Source organism: Bos taurus, chromosome 23, assembly GCF_002263795.3.
Source record: "Bos taurus isolate L1 Dominette 01449 registration number 42190680 breed Hereford chromosome 23, ARS-UCD2.0, whole genome shotgun sequence".
Classification (NCBI taxonomy): Eukaryota; Metazoa; Chordata; class Mammalia; order Artiodactyla; family Bovidae; genus Bos; species Bos taurus.
Genome location: NC_037350.1, coordinates 45,519,973 through 45,541,851, shown reverse-complemented (window position 1 = coordinate 45,541,851; position 21,879 = coordinate 45,519,973). Strand labels below are relative to the sequence as shown.

The 21,879-nt window shown below is 45.3% G+C and overlaps 1 protein-coding gene and 1 long non-coding RNA gene across 2 annotated transcripts in view; one reads left to right on the top strand and one right to left on the bottom strand.

The window, feature by feature from the left end:
• Positions 1-21,879, top strand: part of GCNT2 (glucosaminyl (N-acetyl) transferase 2, I-branching enzyme (I blood group)) — a 95,321-nt gene that overhangs the window by 3,363 nt on the left and 70,079 nt on the right. The window lies entirely within an intron of this gene.
• Positions 10,957-13,075, bottom strand: LOC132343658 (uncharacterized). Its single transcript, XR_009492595.1, has 3 exons — positions 12,656-13,075; positions 12,294-12,395; positions 10,957-11,642 (listed from the first exon to the last, which is right to left on the bottom strand). It is a non-coding gene; the product is annotated as an uncharacterized lncRNA (long non-coding RNA).

The following is a 21,879-nucleotide window of genomic DNA, read 5'->3' as shown; positions in this document are numbered from 1 at the left end:
GACAGATGACCTGTGAGTCTCTATCACTCTGGAGCCCATGAGTCTAACTAATGATTCTAATCAATTTATTGAACAGAAATGCTGTGTCCTCAGCATGATTTATCTATTGGAACTAGATTGTTACATCTCTGGTAAAGACCAGCAGTTACAGGTCAGCGAGACAATGGAAAACAAATGGACAGCTCCATGCCTTTCAAAACGTTTCAAGGAAGGAGCCTTTAGAATTGCTTCTGTGTTACGTGTCCAGAGGATTCTTGTTAGAGGCCTTCACTGGGCCAGCCAACTCTTACAAGACCTGAGGCAGGCCTGAGAGTAGGGCTTGGTCGTGAGGAGGTGAGGGAACTAGAAACTTAAGTGTCTGTTTAATGGTTCCTCCTGCTATGTGAACATCTGGGTCATTTCTGTTTCAAGGGTCCTTCTTTGCTGATTATGAGTTTGTTGGCTGTTTGTTTTGGACATTTTAAGATTGTTCTAATTAACTGCAGTGATGGTGGGTGTGTTAGGATTCTCAATAGGACAGGGACTTCCCTTGTGGTCTCGTGGTTAAGAATTTGAGCTTCCATGGCGGGGGTGGGCACAGGCTCAATCCCTGGTTGGGGAACTAAGATCCCACATGCCAAGTGGTGTGGCCAAAAAGTTAAAAAAATTAGAAGAAGAAGCAATAGGACAGAAAAAAAGATCTCCTGGATGAAATGGCCTTGTGGGGATGTAGCTGCTGCTAAGTCGCTTCAGTCGTGTCCGACTCTGTGTGACCCCATAGACGGCAGCCCACCAGGCTCCTCCATCTCTGGGATTCTCCAGGCAAGAACACTGGAGTGGGTTGCCATTTCCTTCTCCAATGCATGAAAGTGAAAAATGAAAGTGAAGTCGCTCAGTCGTGTCCGATTTAGCGACCCCATGGACTGCAGCCCACCAGGCTCCTCAGTCTATGGGATTTTCCAGGCAAGAGTACTGGTGTGGGGTGCCATTGCCTTCTCCGGGGGATGTAGCACACCATCTGAGAGAAGGACAGTGTGAGCCACATACGTAACTTTCCATCTTTCGCGGCTGCATTATAGAAACAAAAATGAGTAGGTCAAGTGACTTTGAATCATGTATTTTATTGAACCCAATATAACTCAAATACCAAAGGCGCCCATGGCTGGTGGCTCCTGGGATGCACAGAGCAGGCAGCCGGGTGTCCTCCCCGCTCAGGGAAGAACAGTCAGACAGCAGCGGGGCCGTCCTAGTGACTCGGAGAAGCGTCAGCATCTTCATCTCTGGTTCTCTGTCCTTACCTAAGAGTCTTACCTCTGCTTCAGGGCTTCTTCTTGCTTGTGAGCCCGGCAGGTTCTACTTTCAGCACCTTCCCCTTGTGTCTCCAGCCAGATTCTGGGCCGCTCTGTTGATGGCAATTCCTCTCTGTCTCCTTCAGATGTTTGTTCTCAGAGAGTCTCGCTGTGTGGGTCCTGAAGTCACCGCATAGTGAGCATCCCTGTTCGCATCCCGGCCACTTCCTGGGCAGCAGGAACCCCTCTGTAGAGGCGCTGCCTTTCACTGAGGCCCCCAACCATTCAGGTCAGGTGGGGCCAGCAGGGCAGGGTCACATGGTTTCAAACACAAGGCAAGCCGTGGTCCTAATATGCAGTAAGGCCATTCAGCAGCAGCCGGTCCTCCGGAAACCTCTCAGAAGTGAGGGTTCCTGCACAGCCCGCTCAGGCGAAGGGGCCCACAAGGACAGATGTGCTCCAGAAAGAGTGTTCACAGGTGCCTTAAACGATGCTGTCCAATGGACGTCACCAGCTGTTGTGAAATGAGCGTTCCTGACCTTCCTCCGTCTTTACCCCACTTCTCTCCCAACTCTGTCCTGCGCCTTCCATTCCTTAACCCAGGTCACACCAAGGTGGCAGCCTTTCAGTTCCCTGTTGGCCTCAGCCATGGCTGATTTCCAGTTAGGACAGAGATCCTTTTATGGGCCAGAGGTGCCAGTTCACCACCTCCTGTTTGCTTCCAAGTTATAGATCATGTGCTCCTCCCGTCGGCATGGTTCTGCCCTGAGCAGGAACTTTTGGTGGGTTAGTTTTATTCATCACATGCTCTTGGGATTTAAAGATTTTGAAACTGACCAACGGTTTCGGCCTCACTTGCAACAAAGGAATATTTCTCATTTGATTCAGTGGGAGCTTATTTCAAATTAATATTAATGAATGAAAAGAGTCTTTTCTCATTCTGAAAAAAATCTCATAGAAAAAGAAAAAGCTGAGAGCAGGTTTCATTGGAGATGGGAGGAAAAAAGAACAAGAAGAAATCAAAAGGGGAAGGTATAGAGAAAAGAAGAAAATTGGAAATTGTGGGCTTGGAAGACAGATTTTATTCGCTTTTCATTTTTCCCTTGGAGAACCAGCCGACGGACCCGCCCTGCTGGTATTTTCTGCCGTGTATGTGGCCCTGTGCCCTTGAAATGGGAGGCTTGTTGAGTTTCTGCTGTAAAGTCCACACTGGCCTGACTCCATCTTTATTGGAGGCTGGCTAGTTGCTTTAGTCTCTTTATATGTACAGATGCTGTGCTGAGGTGCCAAGTGCTGAAACCTTGAGAGAAGCAGGAAGAATCAGTCTAAATAAAGCTGCTTCTGGGAACTCACAGCTTCGCGGCCCCCCCCAGGGATTTGGCTGGGATCTTGCTATCTCCAGAGGGAATTTATGCTTCTCAAACACATTATGCTTACAAAGCTTCCAGGATCACTGGGTGTATGGGCAGACTTGCTGGGGAAGGACGGTTGGGGGATAAGTTTTATTAATAGCTTGAACAACCTCTTTTTTCATATCTGTTAAAATATAGACTTTTGTCATAGGAAAAGAAATCAGCAAGTTGGGATACATGCGAGTTATTTTTCAAGGAAATACCATCTTTCCTCAAAAAAAAAAAAAAAAAAAAATAGAACTACCATACAATCCAGCAATCCCACCACTGGGTATTTATCCAAAGAAAACAAAAACACTAACTCAAAAACATGCATTAATATATACCCCATCTTTATTCCTGCATTATTTATTAAAGCCAAGATATGGAACCAAGCTAAGTGCCCATCAGTAGATGAATGGATAAAAAAGATGTGGTTTACACACACGCACACTCAGCAATAAAGAAGAATGAAATCTTGTCATTTGTAATAACATGGGTAAACCTAGAGAGCACCACGCTGAATGAAGAGAGTCAGGCAGAGAGAAAAATACCAGAGGATTTCACTTATATGTGGAATCTAGAAAACAAAACACAAAACCAGAAATGGAGTCGTCGATACAAAGAACAAACAAATGGTTGGCAGAGGCAAGGGGGTTGGAGGGAGAAATAGGTGAAGGATACTGAAAAGTACAAACTGGGACTTCCCATGTGGTCCAGTGGCTAGGATTCCACGCTCTCAATGCTAGGGGCCCAGGTTAGATCCCTGGCCAGGGGACTAGATCCCATGTGCCACAAGGAAGAGTTTGCATGGCGATACTAAGACCCGGCATAGCCTAAAAATATAAATAAATATTTTAAAAGAGAAAAAAGAGGTACCAACTTCCAGTTGCAAGACAAATGAGTCACAGGTAGGAAAGGTACAGAGCTACAGGGTGGGGAACAAAGCCATTAATATTGTAAGGTCTTCGGGTGGTGACAGATGGCAATAGCCCATTGTGGAGATTATTCCGAAATGTATAGACATATTAATAGCAAATCACTGTGTTGTGTGACAGGGACTAGCACAGGTCAAGAATCCATCAAAAACAAACTCAAAGGAAAAGAGATCAAATTTATGGTTACCAGAGGGAGGGGATATTGGATGAAGACAGTCAAAAGGTACAAACTTCCAGTTACAAGATAAATAAGGATTGCAGCGTATGTCATACTTAATATAATTAACTATGCTATACTGGAGTGGGTAGCCTTTCCCTTCTCCAGGGGATCTTCCTAATCCAGGGATTGAACTCAGGTCTCCCACATTGCAGGTGGATTTCTTTGAACCCAGGTCTCGCACATTGCAGGCAGATTCTTTACCAGCTGAGCCACAAAAGAAGCCCAAGAATACTGGAGTGGGTAGCCTATCCCTTCTCCAGGGGATCTTCCCTACTCAGGAACCCAACTGGGGTCTCCTGCATTGCAGGCAGATTCTTTACCAACTGAGCTCCCTGGGAAGCCTGTAGAGTCAGTGGTGGCTCCCAATTTGTTGGCGGGATTTAAAAGCAGACAGTCCTGGCTTTGCCACCTACAATCTGTGTCATTTGGGGCAAAATGTCTAATTTCTCTGATTTGTCATCAAAACATCACCTTGTCAGACTGTAGGAAGGATTAGATTACACACAAATTGTACCTGGGATGTTGTAGGAGCTTATTAACTCTTCCAAGAGAGGGAGAACAAAAAAGAACTTCTTAGATGCTGCTTTTTGAAGTTTTAGTGTTAAAATTCTAAAACTTCTGTGTGTGACCAAAAAAAAAAGTGTTTTTGAAGGCACAGGGATTTTTTTTTTACTAGAAATCGGACATGCAGCCCACAGAGGTCACCACTCAGCTGTTGCTTTTATTAGCAGGGTCACATGAGTGGGGTCTGAAGTGGCTGCTTTCTCTTTCCTCTTATTAGGAAGTGGCATTCCGAGCCGAGTCCAGGGCGTCTGACGCTGCCAAGTTTCTGTCATCCTAGCTCGGTCGGAAGACAGACAGTCTCCAGGCCCTTGCTCACACTGCCCCTTCGTTCTGAAATGCTCTTTTGTCGCTCATTCTGGAATGTTCGCCCGATCTAGTTGAAATAGCCTCAGTTCGTGTTGAAAGGTCACTTACTTCCTCAGGAAAGTTTCTCTGCTCCCCGGCCCTCCCACAGAAGCCGCCACCCCCACCCACCCACTTGACTGCTGTCCTAGGGTGACCCCCACAGCATCTCACTGGTCCCCCCTCAACCCCACCTCCCTGCCCCACCCTCACCTCCTGCACCCCAAAAGGTGCAGGACTGAACTGGATGACTGACACCAGCCCTTGGACTTCTGGCCTAACTTCCTCCTGTTGGGCTCCAGCAGAATGTTGAGTGAGGAGCCACTGAGTGGGAGACGATAGTGTAGTCTTCCCCTTCTCTTCAATGTCATCTTTTCTCCAAGTGATGGAAATTCTCCTTCCGTTTGGCAGAAAGTTCAGTCTGCTATTTTCAGTCTAATTCAGCTTTTACATCCTGCCTCTGGCTCCACCCCCTTTTCCAAAGGGCAGACATCCTTAGCACCTAGGCCAAATCCACCAGCAAACTTGAGTGCAGTGGGTCTGTGGGAGTCAGCAGTTACCTGAGACCGAGCTCACCTCGCATCAGCCTGTGCGTCATGGCAGTGATGGAAGCTGTTTTAGTTCAAGTCTTAGAAAATCGAAATCAACCGTTAGGGGAATTTGCCAGTTGTACCAACCCTGAGAGGCTCTGATTAAAACTATCCAGAAAATGTAGGTAGGTGCTTTACTTTGCTACCACTTGAATTCCTTGTAGACTTGCTAAGCCCCAAGCCGACCTCTTTCCTCTCGGTCAGCTTTTCCCCTGAGGCCTCTCTTTGCCTGAAGAAATTCTAATTATCTTTGAGAGCTGTACTGAGCTCTGTGTACTGAGCACCCACCACCCTCGGGTAGAGTTTGTCCTCTGGCCTCTTTTTCTCCTGCTGGTATCCTTATCTTCTTAAGGGTTTATTGTTGTTCCAGTATCTGTGGAGACAGAGTGAAGAGTCCTAGAGGGTTAGAGGGACATTTCTGTCTTTTTGAGCCTCCACCACACACTGCTGAGTGTCAAACTGAATGTGATTCACCTATGGTGCTACTCTAAAATAAATGTGGCATTAAAACAGGCAGGACGGGGGCAGGGCACAACCTTTAAAAGAATGAAGGAGCTGTTGAGAACAGAACATAAACTGGCTAGAACCCCAACGTGGTTAGGCCCAAGAAGGTGGCAGGTTTGATTTCCACTGGACCTTGAGCTTCCTTGTAATACATTAGCTAAATGACACACCTACAGGCACCATGACACTTCCAAGGTCAACCATAAAAGTGTTCAGTTCAGCTCAGTCGCTCAGTCGTGTCCGACTCTTTGCGACCCCATGAACCGCAGCACGCCAGGCCTCCCTGTCCATCACCGACTCCCAGAGTGCGCCCACACCCATGTCCACTGAGTCGGTGATGCCATCCAACCATCTCATCCTCTGTCGTCCCCTTCTCCTCCTGCCCTCAATCTTTCCCAGTATCAGCGTCTTTTCCAGTGAGCCAGCTCTTCGCATCAGGTGGCCAAAGTATTGTAGTTTCAGCTTCAACATCAGTCCTTCCAATGAATACCCAGGACTGATCTCCTTTAGGATGGACTGGTTGGATCCTCGCAGTCCAAGGGACTCTCAAGAGTCTTCTCCAACACCACAGTTCAAAAGCGTCAATTCTTTGGCGCTCAGCTTCCTTTATAGTCCAACTCTCACATCCATACATGACTACTGGAAAAACCATAGCCTTGACTAGACGGACCTTTGCTGACGACGTTATGTCTCTGCTTTTTAATATGCTGTCTAGGTTGGTCATAACTTTCCTTCCAAGGAGTAAGTGTCTTTTAATTTCATGGCTGCAATCACCATCTGCAGTGATTTTGGAGCCCAGAAAAATAAAGCCTGACACTGTTTCCACTGTTTCCCCATCTATTTGCCATGAAGTGGTGGGACCGGATGCCATGATCTTCGTTTTCTGAATGTTGAGCTTTAAGCCAACTTTTTCACTCTCCTCTTTCACTTTCATCAAGAGGCTCTTTAGTTCCTCTTCACTTTCTGCCATAAGGGTGGTGTCATATCTGAGGTTATTGATATTTCTCCCAGCAATCTTGATTCCAGCTTTGCTTCATCCAGTCCAGCATTTCGCATGATGTACTCCGCACATAAGTTAAATAAACAGGGTGACAATGTACAGCCTTGATGTACTCCTTTTCCTATTTGGAACCAGTCTGTTGTTCCATGTCCAGTTCTAACTGTTGCTTCCTGACCTGCATACAGATTTCTCAAGAGGCAGGTCAGGTGGTCTGGTATTCCCATCTCTTTCAGAGTTTATTGTGACCAGTTCCTGGAAATCTCTGCCCCTTCCCCAAATTTGTTGGTGTTTTCAGTTGCTAAGTCCTGTCCAACTCTGAGACTCCCTGGATGGCAGCACACCAGGCTTCCCTATCTGTCACCAACTCCCAGAGCTTTCTCAAACTCATGTCCATTGAGTCAGTGATACCATCCAACCATCTCATCCTCTGTCATCCCCTTCTCCTCCTGCCTTCAATCTTTCCCAACATGAGGGTCTTTTCCAATGAGTCAGCTCTTCTCATCAGGCCACAGTATTGGAGCTTCAACTTCAGCATCAGTCCTTCCAATGAATATTCAGAGTTGATTTCCTTTAAGATTGACTGATTTGGTATTTTTGCTGTGCAAGAAACTCTCAAGACTCTTCTCCAGCACCACAGTTCAAAGGCATCAATTCTTCAGCACTCAACCTTCTTTATGGTCCAACTCTCACATCTGTACATGACTACTGGAAAAAACCACAGTTTTGACTGTATGGACATTTGTTGGCAAAGTGGTGTCTGGTTTTTAATTTGCTGTCTAGGTTTGTCATAGCTTTTCATCCAGAGAGCAAGTATCTTTTAATTTCAGGCTACAGTCACTGTCTGCAGTGATTTTGGAGCCCAAGAAAATGAAGTCTGTCACTGTTTCCATTTTTTCTCCATCTAACTGCCATGAAGTGATGGGACTGGATACCATGATTTTTGTTTTTTAAATGTTGAGTTTTAAGCCAGCGTTTTCACTCTCCTCTTTCACCTTCATCAAGAGGTTCTTTAGTTCCTCCTCGCTTTCTGCCATTAGGGTGGTGTCATCGGCATACCTAAGTTTATTGATATTTCTCCCTGCAATCTTGATTCCAGTTTATGATTCATCCAGCCTGGCATTTCGCCTATGAAATTACCCAGCCCGTAAAAACTAACAACTCTGTTCCCTGGGGCCTCTTGCCTTCTGAGATGGTCCATACTTTATCTATGGAATGTGTATTTCCCTCAATAAATTTGTTCTTTCACTCTGGCTGGCTCTTGAAGTCCTTTCTGTGAGGAACCAGGGACCCTCACATGGCAGCCCTCTCCAGGGACTCACCTGAGACCTGGGGTGTGACCATCCTCTTGCGCCCCATGTTTTTCCTGCCAAAGTATTGCTTTCATGCCAACCAGGTAGTCTTCTGCTGTCAAAATCACCAACAGCTTACAGTCCACCCAGGTTAGTCACTACAAAAGAAGGCCAGCAAACTCACATATGAATATTTTCAGTGTCAGGTGCTGGGCAAACTGCCCTTCTTCCTCTGAGTTTACAGCTTTATTGAAGTACAATTTACACACCACAGAATTGAGGTGTGTTATTCAGAAATATAATAACTTGTATACTGTAAAACTCACCTGTTTCAAGTACACAATTCAAATGGTTTTTAGTATATGTACAAGTGCACCACCATGACCCCAGCTGAATTTAGAATTTTTTTTATCACCTGCAGAAGAAACTTCATGCGCATTTACAATCCTTTGTTTTCTGTCTGAATAGATTTGCCTTTGCTGGATATTTTTAAGTCAAACCACAGATATGCTTTTTCATGTCCGTCTCCTTCCATTAATGGAATGATTTTGAGGATTATCCAGGTTGTAGCATGAATCAGTACTTCTCTTCTTTATATAGATGACTTCTATTCTGTTATGGGGGTAGATCACGTTGTGTTTACTCATTTATCTGTCGATAAGCTTTCGAGTTGTTGCTGCTGCTGCTGCTGCTAAGTCGCTTCAGTCGTGTCCGACTCTGTGCGACCCCATAGACGGCAGCCCACCAGGCTCCTCTGTCCCCAGGATTCTCCAGGCGAGAACACTGGAGTGGGTTGCCATTTCCTTCTCCAATGCATGAAAGTGAAAAGTGAAAGTGAAGTTGCTCAGTCATGTCCGACTGTTAGCGACCCCATGGACTGCAGCCTACCAGGCTCCTCCGCCCATGGGATTTACCAGGCAAGAGTACTCGAGTGGGGTGCCATTGCCTTTGGGGCCATTATGAATAATGCTGCTATGAACATTCCTAGGCAAGTCTTGTACAGGCACATGTTTTCATTTCTCCTGGGTAGATTCTATAAGTAAAATTACAGGTCCAAGGACTTCCCTGGAGGTCCATTGGTTAAGACTCTGCGCTTCCACCAAAGTGGGCACAGGTTCTGTCCCCAGTTGGGGAACTAAATCTTGCATGCCACACAGTGGGCCCCTAAAAATTTACAAATTGCTAGTCCATGTGGTAACTCTATGTTTAACATTTTGAGGAATTGCCAAGCTGGTTTCCAAAGCAGGTATACCATTTTGCATTTCCACCAGCAAGGTATGAGGGTTCCAATTTCTTCACATACTCACCCACACTCATTATTGCCTTTTTATTTTACCCATTCTAGTAGATGTGAAGTGGTACCTCCTTTGGTTTCATTTGCATTTCCCTAATGAGCAATGATCTTGAACACCTTTTCATGTGCTTGTTGGCCTTTTGAATATTGATTGGAAGGACTGCTGCTGAGGCTTCAATACTCTGGTCACTTGATGCAAAGAGCCAACTCATTGGAAATGACCTTGATGCTGGGAAAGATTAAAGGCAAAAGAATTGGGTGGCAGAGGATGAGATGGTTAGATAGCATCACCTACTTAATGGACATGAGTTTGAACAGACTCCGGGAGATTGTGAAAGACAGCGCTGCAGCGCTGCAGCCCACGGGGCTGCAAAGAATCAAACACAACTTACCGACTGAACAAGGAGCCATGATGTTGAAAATCTTCTCGAGTGCTTGTTGGCATTTGGTCTGCCTTCTTGGAAGAGGACTAAGTGCCTCTTGGACATTACTTCTTTGAATCTTGGCATTTCAAGCTCTATTTTATAGATGAGGAAACAGGTTCGGAGAGTTTCTGCAACTTTCTCAAGGACATCCAACTCATAACTGCCAAAGACACTTGAATTTGTTTTGAAGACTGGGTGGATTAAAAGATGAAACTGTCCAATGTTGAATTAAGGATACCTTGCTAAAATGCCTGGCCAAAATGTCAATTCCGGTTTCTTCTTTCTGAACCCTTTGATTAAGCAATTAGTTAAGGTTCATTTAAAAAATAAAGTGACCCTTTTAATTGAGATACTATATTAAGATTTGAGCCCTTTTCTGTTGTTTTATGCAAACCACAATTCTTCCTCCTCTTGGCTACAATCCCTTCCTGTCTAGCCAACCCATATTTGCTCTCTCTAGTCTATGACCTTTCCCTTCCAGCTCTTGAACTGTGAGATACAGGACTGCTGCTGAAGCCCGAGTTAGTGTTTGTGTAACTTTTACTTTTCGTTTCTTCCATTTCACAAGATTTGCCCCTTGGCCCCGGTCTCCGTTAGTGTGTGTGCGCTGTTCTGTGCTGGCTATATTTGACCACCTAGAAACACAGGAGGGGGTTGTTTAAGTCCACACCACTTTGCTGCTCCCAACACTATTTCTTGTGTTACTGAGCTTGACAAATTCGGGGCAGAGTCTGACAGAGTTTCGCAAGCATTTGTTTTTACCTCCAAGGATTCATAAATGTGTCTCTCTAGTTTTATCCTTATTAGGAATGAAGTGAACTTCAAATTCCTATAATCTTTGCAATCCTAACTAAGCTCCTTCTAGCCATGGTGAAAAATTATAACAATTTTTATGGAAGGTAAACCAGCCACCCGGGTAGAATTTTCCGTGCAAATACTGAGCTGTGTGCAGCTGTTTGTGACTTTACAGAGCTTCCCTGGTGGCTCAGCTGGCAAAGAATCTGCCTGCAATGCAGGAGACCAGGGTTTGATTCTTGGGTTGGAAAGATCCCCTGGAGAAGGGAATGGCAACCCACTCCAGTATTCTGGCCTGGAGAATTTCATGGACAGAGGAGCCTTTACAGTCTTGAGCCCTAACAAGCCACAAGGCTTCAATCCTGTGAATCAGGCAAAAGCCAGGTGTGGGGTGGCTTTCTAGCTTCAAAGCCATAAAAGAGAAGGTTAAGATAGGAGGGGAAATGAAATTATGGACAAGGCAGGATTGAGAATAAAATTAATTGTAATGATAGGTCTCTATTGACAAGACATAGAGCCTCAGAATAGAAACCCAGAGTTGTTCTGGAGGGTCCCCGGGTGCCAGTGTAGCCGGAAATGGCTCCATTTTTCCCCAAAGTGTATGGAGGGTTTTTAGGCTTCCCTGGTGGCTTAGCAGTGAAGAATCCTCCTGCCATGCAGGAGATATGGGCTTGATCCCTGGTCTGAAAACATCCCCTGGAGAAGGAAATGGCAACCCACTCCAGTATTCTTGCCTGGGAGTCCCATGGACAGAGGAGCCTGGCGGGCTACAGTCCACGGGGTTGCAGAGTTGGACGTGACTTAGTGACTAGACAGCAATGGAAGGCTTTTGGTTTGTGTCCAGACTGCTTCCTGTCATGGCAGCCTCTTTCCTTGTCATACCGTGTAGACACTGCTAAGCTTCCCAGCCGTGTCCGCGCAGGCTGACCTGCTGGGCGCAGCTGCTGAGAGGCTACCTGCTGATCCTGGTAGTGTATTCCGCACACAAGGCCCTTGGCAGTTGGGGAGTCTTGTCTATTCACCTGTGGAGGAGAGAACTTTGTTCAGTTATTGTTATTTTTTAACAGGTGCCAGACAAACGACTGCTTTCAGGAAATGCCCTGGCATGGAAACTGTTGAAAATTACTTCCTTGATCTAACACCCCACATTAAAAACCAGATTTCAAAATCTCAGAGGAGCAAGGTTTCTGTTTGGTCAGAAAGGGTGGGGAAGAGCTGACTTTGGTCATAATAATCTCTAGGTAGAATTGTCGTCCTGTGTTAATTTTATAGACAGGGGCTGTTTCCGCAGCCTTGGTGGCTCCAACGTTGGCACTGTTTTGGAAGTTTTTGTTTGTTTGTTTTCTTGAATTTTGTTTGTTTTTTTGTGTTGTTTTTGGCAACACCAAGCAGCTTGTGAGACGTTAATTGCCTGACCAGGGATTGAACCCCCGCCCTTGGCCACGAGAGAGCAGAATCCTAACTACTGGACTGCCAGGGAAATCCCTGGCACCGCTTTGTTGGTGCAGGAAATACAAATGTGGCTAAAGAAGAAATTCTGTAGAACAAATGTTATCTCCAGGAGAGAGTACAAAGATTTAATGTTAATGTTTCATTTGACTAAGTCATTTAAACCTCTCAGAAATCCTCTGAGGGAGGTCGATATTATTCTTTGCAATTTTCAGGAGTCTTACCTGGTGGTTTGGTGATTAGGGCTCTGCGCTACCACTGCAGAGGGCATGGGTTTGATCCCTGGTCCAGGAACTAAGATTCCGCACGCTGCAACTAAAGATTGCCTGTTGCAACCAAAAAGTAAAGAAAGATTAAATAAGTAAAGAGTGGTTAAAGAAAACCCCTGTTCCCCTTAAAAAGAAAGAAAAGAAAATACTACTCCTTGAATGTCTAGAAAATGTTTGAAGATCTTAATGAGTTTTCAACCTCTTAAACGAATTCCAAAATTACTATACTTAAAATACTTATAGACTTATAAGAATAGTATAAAGAGCTCCCCTATACCCTTCACTTACACTCCACAACCCATGACGTTCTACCATACCTGCTTCTTCTTTGCTTCCGCGCTCTCTCCTTTATACTTCTCTTCAGCCGTTTGCAAATCATCTCTCACCATTTCAAAGTGCGATAATCACTAACAACCAAGGCACTCTTCTGCAGAGTTTCCTGTCATAGTATAACCAGCAAGTGCTGCCGTGTTACTCTTTAACCCACAGACCCTACTCCCGTATCGCCAGTTGTACTAATAATGTCCTTCCTAAACTTAAAATCTGAGTAAGGATCTTGAGCTACACTTAGCGGTCACATCTCTTTTGTTGTTGTTGCTCAGTTGCTCAGTCGTGTCCAGCTCTTTTCGACCCCATGGACTGCAGCACGCCAGGCTTCTCTGTCCTTCACCATCTCCTGGAGCTTGCTCAGACTCATGTCCGTTGACTCGGTGATGCCATCCAACCATCTCATCCTCTGTCGTCCCCTTCTCCTCCCGCTTTCAATCTTTTCCAGCATCAGGGTCTTTTCAAATGAGTCAATTCTTTGCATCAGGTGGCCAAAGTATTGGAGCTTCAACTTCAGCATCAGTTCTTCCAATGAATATTCAGGAGTGATTTCCTTTAGGATGGACTGGTTGGATCTCCTTGCAGTCCAAGGGACTCTCAAGAGTCTTCTCCAACACCACAGTTCAAAAGCATCAATTCTTCGGCACTCAGCTTTCTTCATAGTCCAGCTCTCACATCCATACGTGACCACTGGAAAAACCATAGCCTTGACTAGACGGACCTTTGTTAGCAAAGTAATGTCTCGGTTTTTCGATATGCTGCCTAGGTTGATCATAACTTTTCTTCCAAGGAGCAAGGATCCTTTAATTTCATGGCAGCAGTCACCATCTGCAGTGATTTGGGACAAAAAAAAAAGTCTGTCACTGTTTCCACCATTTCCCCATCTATTTGCCATGAAGTGATGGAACCAGATGCCATGATCTTAGCTTTCTGAATGCTGAGCTTTAAGCCAACTTTTTCACTCTCCTCTTTCACTTTCATCAAGAGCCTCTTTAGTTCTTCTTCACTTTCTGCCATAAGGGTGGTGTCATCTGCATATCTGAGGTTTTTGATATTTCTCCCAGCAATCTTGATTCCAGCTTGTACTTCATCCAGTCCAGCATTTCACATTATGTACTCTGCATATAAGTTAAATAAGCAGGGTGACAATATACAGCCTTTATGTACTCCTTTTCCTGTTTGGAACCAGTCTGTTGTTCCATGTCCAGTCCTAACTGTTGCTTCCTGAACTGCATACAGATTTCTCAAGAGGCAGGTCAGGTGGTCTGGTATTCCCATCCCTTGAAGAATTTTCCACATAGGTATCTATGTACCACATAGGTACCTATGTACCTATCTATTTATATCTATCTATGTACCTATCTCTGCCCGCTTATTAAAAACCATAGGGAATTCCCTAGTGGTTCAATTGTTAGGACTCAATGCTTTCACTGCCGTGACCCGGGTTTGATCTCTGGTCGGGGAAGATCCCACAAGCCTCACAGCAAGGCCAGAAAAACAAACACAAATTCACATGGCCTCCAATTCCAATCCAACAACAAAGGCTTCTTTATTCTCCATTTCCTTCCCCAGGAGTGAGGAACCAGGCCCCCATTAACCCCAGCACATTCACTCGTCTTTCCCCCCCACTCTATGTAAGTGGTCTTTCCCATGATGCTTAGCTGAAGTCCTGGCTCCAAGACATGCTGGTCCCACCTCCACCAGCGGTGGCCTTGGCCTCTGGGAAGAGCGAAGGAGCTTGGAATGAACTGTGATGCCTTTATAGACATATATGTATTGGAAGGCAGCTCAATATATATATATATATAAATTCAGAGATCAGCTCTAATGCCACCCAACTTCATGACCTTGGATATGTGTTGGACATTTCTAAGTCTCATTTGCTCATCTGTGAAATGGGGATAATAATTGTGCCTACTTCACAGAGTTACTATGAGTATTAAATGATAATCTACACTAAAATTGGTGACTTGTTCTCTGCAAAAAGAGAAGAGTTGGAGATGGTTCACAAGGGCTTGGTCCCTGGAGAGTACCTTTAGGTGCCTGGTTAATTATTAGTTCAAGGGTGAGGCCTTGGAAACCCGGTTTGGCCCAGGACCAATTACTCCTCTGGATCAGGTTAATACCTGCAGAAATGTGACCACCTGAAGGGGGAGCTAGAGAGGCTGAATTTGGAAGTCAGTTCTACAGGAAAGCAAAAGATTGTCCAGATGGTTTTCTGAGCAATAAGGAAGCTTGAAGGAAAAGATTTACAGTGCTTCAGACCCAGTGCTTCCCAGCACATACTGATGTATTGAATGCTGGAGAAAGAAAAGGAATGTTGGAGAAAGCCACATGTCTTAGTAAAAGTGAACACGGCTCTCCCTATCTCTCCTGGTTTTCTATGAAGCACTCCTGGGTGCTGACTCCTAGCCGTCCCTGGGCCTGCCTGAACGGCATGGCATGGGACACCGACCAACGGCACAAAGTCCTGAGCAAAGCTGCTCACATTTGAGTCCAGGGTCAGCCACTTCTAGCACAGTGGCCCTGGGCTGGGAGGTCACTGGGAGACCAGTGACCTTCTGAGTTGGGACTTGGAGTTTCCTCACTGGGCAAGAGGGCGTGACAGCCCCCTGATGCCCTAGCTGTGTCATTCACACCCCTGGTACCCTGTCGTAACGTCCATTCTGCTTGTCAGCCCAGGTGTCCCCTCATCCTTGTCTAATCGAGACTCTTCTTGTTTAGTCCCCCAGTAGCGTCCGAGTATTTTACAGCTCCGTGGATTGTAGCCCGCCAGACTCCTCTGTCCATGGGATTCTCCAGGCAAGAATACTGGAGCGGGTTGCCGTTTTCTTCTCCAGGGGATCTTCCTCACCCAGGGATCAAACATGGGTCTCCTGCATCAGCAGGCAGATTCTTTACCACTGAGCCCTTTGTAAGCCCCTAATCTAGATTGCTGCTGCTGCTGCGTCGCTTCAGTCATGTCCAACTCTGTGTGACCCCATAGATGGCAGCCCACAAGTCTCCCCCATCCCTGGGATTCTCCAGGCAAGAACACTGGAGTGGGTTGCCATTTCCTTCTCCAGATTACAAGTGCCTTAAAGGCTGACACTCGGTTTTGTGTGGATGAGCAACAGGGGGGTTTTGAATTCAATTGTGACCTCCTGTTCTATTTCCTCTTGGCTCCTTTCCTGCTGGACATTGCTCACTGGTAGGAAGGTGAGATCTTTGGGTCATGACTGAGGGCGGCTGGTGTCAGGAGCCAGAGTGGAAACAGCCTCGGTCTGCTTAGGGAAGAAGGGATGGAATGTGGTCTTGCAGAGAGTTTGACCAGGAGTGATAACCATAAATACGAGCTGCTTCAGAGACAGCTGATTCCCCGGTCACCTGGGAGACTTCGCTGAAAGAGTATTTCTGGGAGGAGGACTTTGACTCGTGTTATACTTTCATTCATTCACTCACTTCTGGTGAGACACTATATAACAAAGAGAAGCGCACCTATCACTAGGGCTCAGCTTGATCCCGTTGCACAAAGTGGACGCAGCCGCAGCCACGCAGTCGGTGGAAGGACACAGAACATAACCAGCATTCCGGTCACTACCATGATGTCTGGCAGCACAGACACTTTTACCTGTTTTTGACTTTTATAGAAATGGAAATGTACAGCATGTACTTTTCCTGTCTGCCTTTTTTTTTTTTTTTTTCTCTTGCTCAATGGTCTGTTTGTGAGATTCCCTTTTTGGTGGTTGCAGACAGTTATGATTCATTCTCGTTGCTGTGTGAAGTTGGGGTGGGAGGGTGGAGGGTGATTTTGCCCCCCTGGAACATTTAGCTGTATCTGGAGACATTGGTTGTCAAAACCTGGAGGAGGCACAAGGGGTAATACGCGCATCTGGTGGGTGGAGACCGAGGATGTTGGTAAATATCCACTGGACAGCACCCACCCCCCCAACAAGGCCTATTCAGCCCCAAATGCCAGTACTGCCATGGTGGAGAAACCCTGCCATGTAACAACTGTTGGTGGGCATTTGGGTCTACTAGGAATGTGGCTGCAGTGAATGTTGAGCTAGGCGAAATTTTCATTGTTGTTTAGTCGCCAAGTCTTGTCCAACTCTTTTGCGACCCCATGGACTGTAGCCCACCAGGCTCCTCTGTCCATGGGATTTCCCAGGCAAGAATACTGAAGTGGGTTGTCATTTCCCTCTCCAGGATATCTTCCCAACCCGCAGATTGAACCCACGTCTCTAGCCTCTCCTGCACTGGCAGGCAGATTCTTTACTGCTGAGTCGTGTGTCCTTTAAACACACACACAAATACCTGGGGATGGAACTGCTGGGTGCCAGAGGTCTGAGCTCAGCCTGAGTAGAAATCGCCAATGTCCTGGAGTGGTCCGAGTTCAGGCTTCCTCCTGGAGCGCACAGGTGTTTTGGTTGCTCTCCATCTGCACCAGTATGTGGTATTTTCTGACTTTTTTTCATTTTTAAAAACATGTGAAAAAAATAAAAAAAAAAAAATGTGTGTCTCCTTCTCCTATACCCTCCTCCATTTCAGTTGATGGCAAACTGGATACTCAAAACATCATTGTTTGTTGGTAAATAACCCAAGTCTATACTTTGTGAAAGACTGGGATTAGGACAGGTGTCCGCACTGTGTACAGTAAATTACAGAATGAATTTGGGGCAGGATGACCTGCAACTAGGGTTTCTCTTATTTAAATAACACCACCTAGCACCATTCTGTCTATCCATTTTCTTTCATTCTTCCTAAAAGTACCAGTTACCATAGTGAATTTACCATAGTAAATTTTATTCAAGGAATCAGGCTATGGACCATTTGAATTCACGATTTTGGAGGTTTTTTTGCTCTTTTGTGGGTATTATTTTTAGCCACACCTTAAGGCTTGTGGAATCTGAGTTCCTAGATCAAGGAACCAACTCAGGTCTTCAGCAGTGACAGCTCAGAGTCCTAACCACTAGACTGCCAAGGAATCCTTCAGTTCAGTTCAGTCGCTCAGTCGTGTCCGACTCTTTGTGACCCCATGAATCGCAGCACACCAGGCCTCCCTGTCCATCACCAACTCCCAGAGTTCACTCAAACTCACATCCATCGAGTCAGTGATGCCATCCAGCCATCTCATCCTCTGTCGTCCCCTTCTCCTCCTGCCCCCAATCCCTCCCAGCATCAGAGTCTTTTCCAATGAGTCAACTCTTCGCATGAGGTGGCCAAAGAACTGGAGTTTCAGCTTTAGCATCATTCCTTCCAAAGAACACCCAGGACTGATCAATCTCCATTAGAATGGACTGGTTGGAATCCTTAGCATTCGTTTTTATTCAATATTTCCAAACTATACAGTATTGATGATCCTGAAATAGTGATTTTTTGTTTTATTTATGATATATTGCTTAATCTTTAAAAAAATAGATCAATTCAGGTCACTGAGTAAAAATAATCATAGAATTTGGCATCTGATCCTTTGGGTCTCAAACTTTGGTCTCAAGACCTATTAGAAATGCAAATGATTAAATTCCACCTGGAGCTAACGGACTTCTTGGGGTGGGGAACCTGCAACCTTGAGAGGTCGAACAGAAGGTTGCAAACTTTTGACCTAAACTACCCTTAACCTCAAGTCACAGGCACACTTAGGTTGGCTTTTGGAAACAAATGTTTCAGTAAAACAATGAGTCAGTTCTTCCAAGGTTAAGCAATTAGTTTCCACAGGTAAATTCAGTAGTAAGTTTTATCCTAAAATGTTAACTTCTTGTTGTTCAGTAATTCAGTCATGTCTGACCCTTTGTGACCCCATGGACTGCAGCACACCAGGCTTCCCTGTCCTTCACCGTCTACAGGAGTTTGCTCAAACTCATGTGCAGAGTCAGTGATGCCATCCAACCATCTCATTCTCTGTCATCCCCTTCTCCTCCTGCCCTCAATCTTTCCCAGCATCAGGATCTTTTCTAATGAGTCAACTCTTTGCATCAGGTGGCCAAAGTACTGAAATTTCAGCATCAACATCAGTCCTTCCAATGAATATTTAGGGTTGATTTCCTTTAGGATCAAGTGGTTTGATCTCCTTGCAACCCAAAGGACTCTCAAGAGTCTTCTCCAACACCACAATTTGAAAGCATCGATTCTTTGGTCCTTAGCCTTCTTTATGGTCCAGTTCTGACATCCATACATACGTGACTATGGGAAAAACCACAGCTTTGACTATACAGATATTTGTTGGCAAAGTGATGTCTCTGATTTTTAGTACACTGTCTAGGTTTGTCATAGCTTTCCTTGCAAGGAGCAAGCAAGTGTCTTTTAATTTCGTTAACTGGCTATGACTTATTTGGAATACTGAATTTTTTTTTTTTTCATTCTCTGAGCCCCGCCCAGTTTCAGGCTCTTTATGGTACCAGTGGCTACATTTCTGCTACCAGAAGGTTGCCTCCTTCCTGTGCAGGTTTTGACATTTGCCTATGGGGATTTGTGTGGACTGTCTTTTGCAAATATTTGCTTAGCTCCTTTAGCATCCAGGAAGGGTTTCCTTGACACCTTTGTGCCATCAAAATGAGATGCAGATCAGTTCAGCTCACACCACCATGCTAGGGTTTGGTAGGACCACCTTCTCTACCTGCCACCTAAGCCTGTGTGTTCATCTTCCTCCCCTCTTTGAGGCAAGAGTTTGAAATCATGATTTGGGTTCTGTGATCTAAACAACAACCTCTGCTACTGTTAATTAGATGAACAGTATAGAAAGTAAAATGATTGGGTCCCCAGAGAAGGTGGATTTTCCCCAGTGAGCTCCCTCGGAGGGCTCTCAGTTCTGGGAGAAATTGTTGTTTTAAAGATGTGCTTGGAAAATGTCTTCGTCCTTCTCTTTAGCATCATGACCATCACAGATACGGACTTCCCTGGCTGTCCAGGGGCTAAGACTTTGTGACTCCACTGCGCAGGGCACAGGTTTGATCCCTGGTGGGGGAACTAAGATCCCACATGCCTTGTGGCATGGTTTAAAAAAAAAAAAAAACACTGCATAGATACATAGACAAACAAAAGGCTTCGTTTACAAAACATCTGGCTACTCAGAACAGAATTGCTTGACTGACTGTCCAAAGTGAAATGGACTGTCACTGTTCTCTGCTTTTTCATGAGATACTCTTAGTTCCAAGAGAAGAAAATTAATCTATATATTTTGTAATTAAGGAATGAATCCCTGAGTCACTTGACCTGCTTCAAGAGTAATAAAAACCACACACAAATGACCTGCTGAAGAACAGCCATCAGTGAGTCTGAGAAATGATAGCATCTCATCTCACTTACCTAACCTTTTCTGCTGATATGACTTTGCACCTCCGTGCCATGCCAGCAACTTCATCAGACCCCTTCCTTTCCAGTGACCCTTCGGCTGATTTACCAGTATGAATTGAGTGTTTTTGCTCAAGCCTCCGTCCCCTTCATTTCTTTCCCAACTCCAGGATAACTGTTAACTGTGAAAGGAAAAACAGGTCCCAGAAAAATTATGAAAGTATAATGAAGTTTGCATTAGTCCATGCAATTAAACCAAGGAAAGATGCATAAGGAAGTGACTAAAATTCAGTGCTGATGTGGTATACTTATAGCTAGATCTTCGAACAGGCATGTGCTGTGGGGGAAGAGAGAAAAAACACTATTTGTACAGTAAAATGACACCTCCGAATAGCTAGAAATCGGCCTGAAAGAAAAAAAAAAAAAACATCAGAAACGACTCTTCTAGCCTTTGCTGTTCTGATATATAAATTAAAACAGTGGGCAAATGTAAGCTTCAACATGCCTTCTTCCTGAGCTGAAAATTGTGCTTTCAAACGCCCAGATGATTTTGGACCCGTCTGACAAGCATCGAACACACTGCGTGTCGTGTCGGGCCCTGGTGGAGCTGCTGGGTTGTGAGCGAAACGGGAGGTGAAAGTCCTTGCTCTCTTGCACTCACCCTTTAAACACGACCGGTTCTTTGAGGTCTCAGTTCACTGACTTGAAGGTTTTTATCTGCTGCCCTGTCAAAGAAATTCTAGATTTACAACTCTCCCTGGGAAATTTCTGCACATGAGGCTTTCTTGTTTTGGTGTTGGTGCTCACTCTTGTAATTTCCCCAACTGGAATGCGTTCTCCTTGTTCTGTCTGAATCTCACCATTGGAAGCTCTTGCGAACCATCCCAGCTCCAAGGGAGTTGTTTGTTTCTCTTCTGAGTTCCTGTCACATTTATCAGACACCTTCTTGTTTGGAACTAATCCATGGTCTTTCCTGTTTTGTTGGTTGTCTTTCCAGCTGTACGCATTTTAATCCTACTAAAGATACACTTCCCTATAGGTCAGAGGCCACACCTCATACTTCCTGGATCCCATCACTGTTGCTTAGCGATTCCCCTTACATCATGCTAAACTGTACTTCATTTTAAAAGCTGGAAAGGGAGACTTCCCTGGCGGTCTAGTGGTTGAGACCCCACACTTCCAATGCAAGGACTGGCATTCGAGTCCTGGTTGGGGAACTAAGATCCCACATGCCATGTGGCACAGCCAAAAATTGAAAGAATAAAAATGAAAAATAAAACTATTTTTAAAAATCTGGAAGGGATCATGGAGAACATCCTTTTTATTTATTTTTAAGTTATTATTATTTTTTAAAATATTGATGTGGCTACGCCAGGTCCTAGTTTCGGCATGAGGGGTCCAGTTACCTGATAGGGATTGGCCCTGCACTGGGAGAACAGAGTTTTAGCTCCAGGTCACCAGGGAAGTTCCAAGAACATCGTTTTTAAAGAAGAAGCCAGTGGGAGCCTAAGATCACATAATCAGATCAGATCAGATCAGATCAGTCGCTCAGTCGTGTCCGACTCTTTGCGACCCCATGAATCGCAGCACACCAGGCTTCCCTGTCCATCACCAACTCCCGGAGTTCACTCAGACTCACACCCATCGAGTCAGTGATGCCATCCAGCCGTCTCATCCTCTGTCGTCCCCTTCTCCTCCTGCCCCCAATCCCTCCCAGCATCAGAGTCTTTTCCAATGAGTCAACTCTTCGCATGAGGTGGCCAAAGTACTGGAGCTTCAGCTTTAGTATCATTCCTTCCAAAGAAATCCCAGGGCTGATCTCCTTTAGAATGGACTGGTTGGATCTCCTCGCAATCCAAGGGACTCTCAAGAGTCTTCTCCAACACTACAGTTCAAAAGCATCAATTTTTCAGCGCTCAGCCTTCTTCACAGTCCAACTCTCACA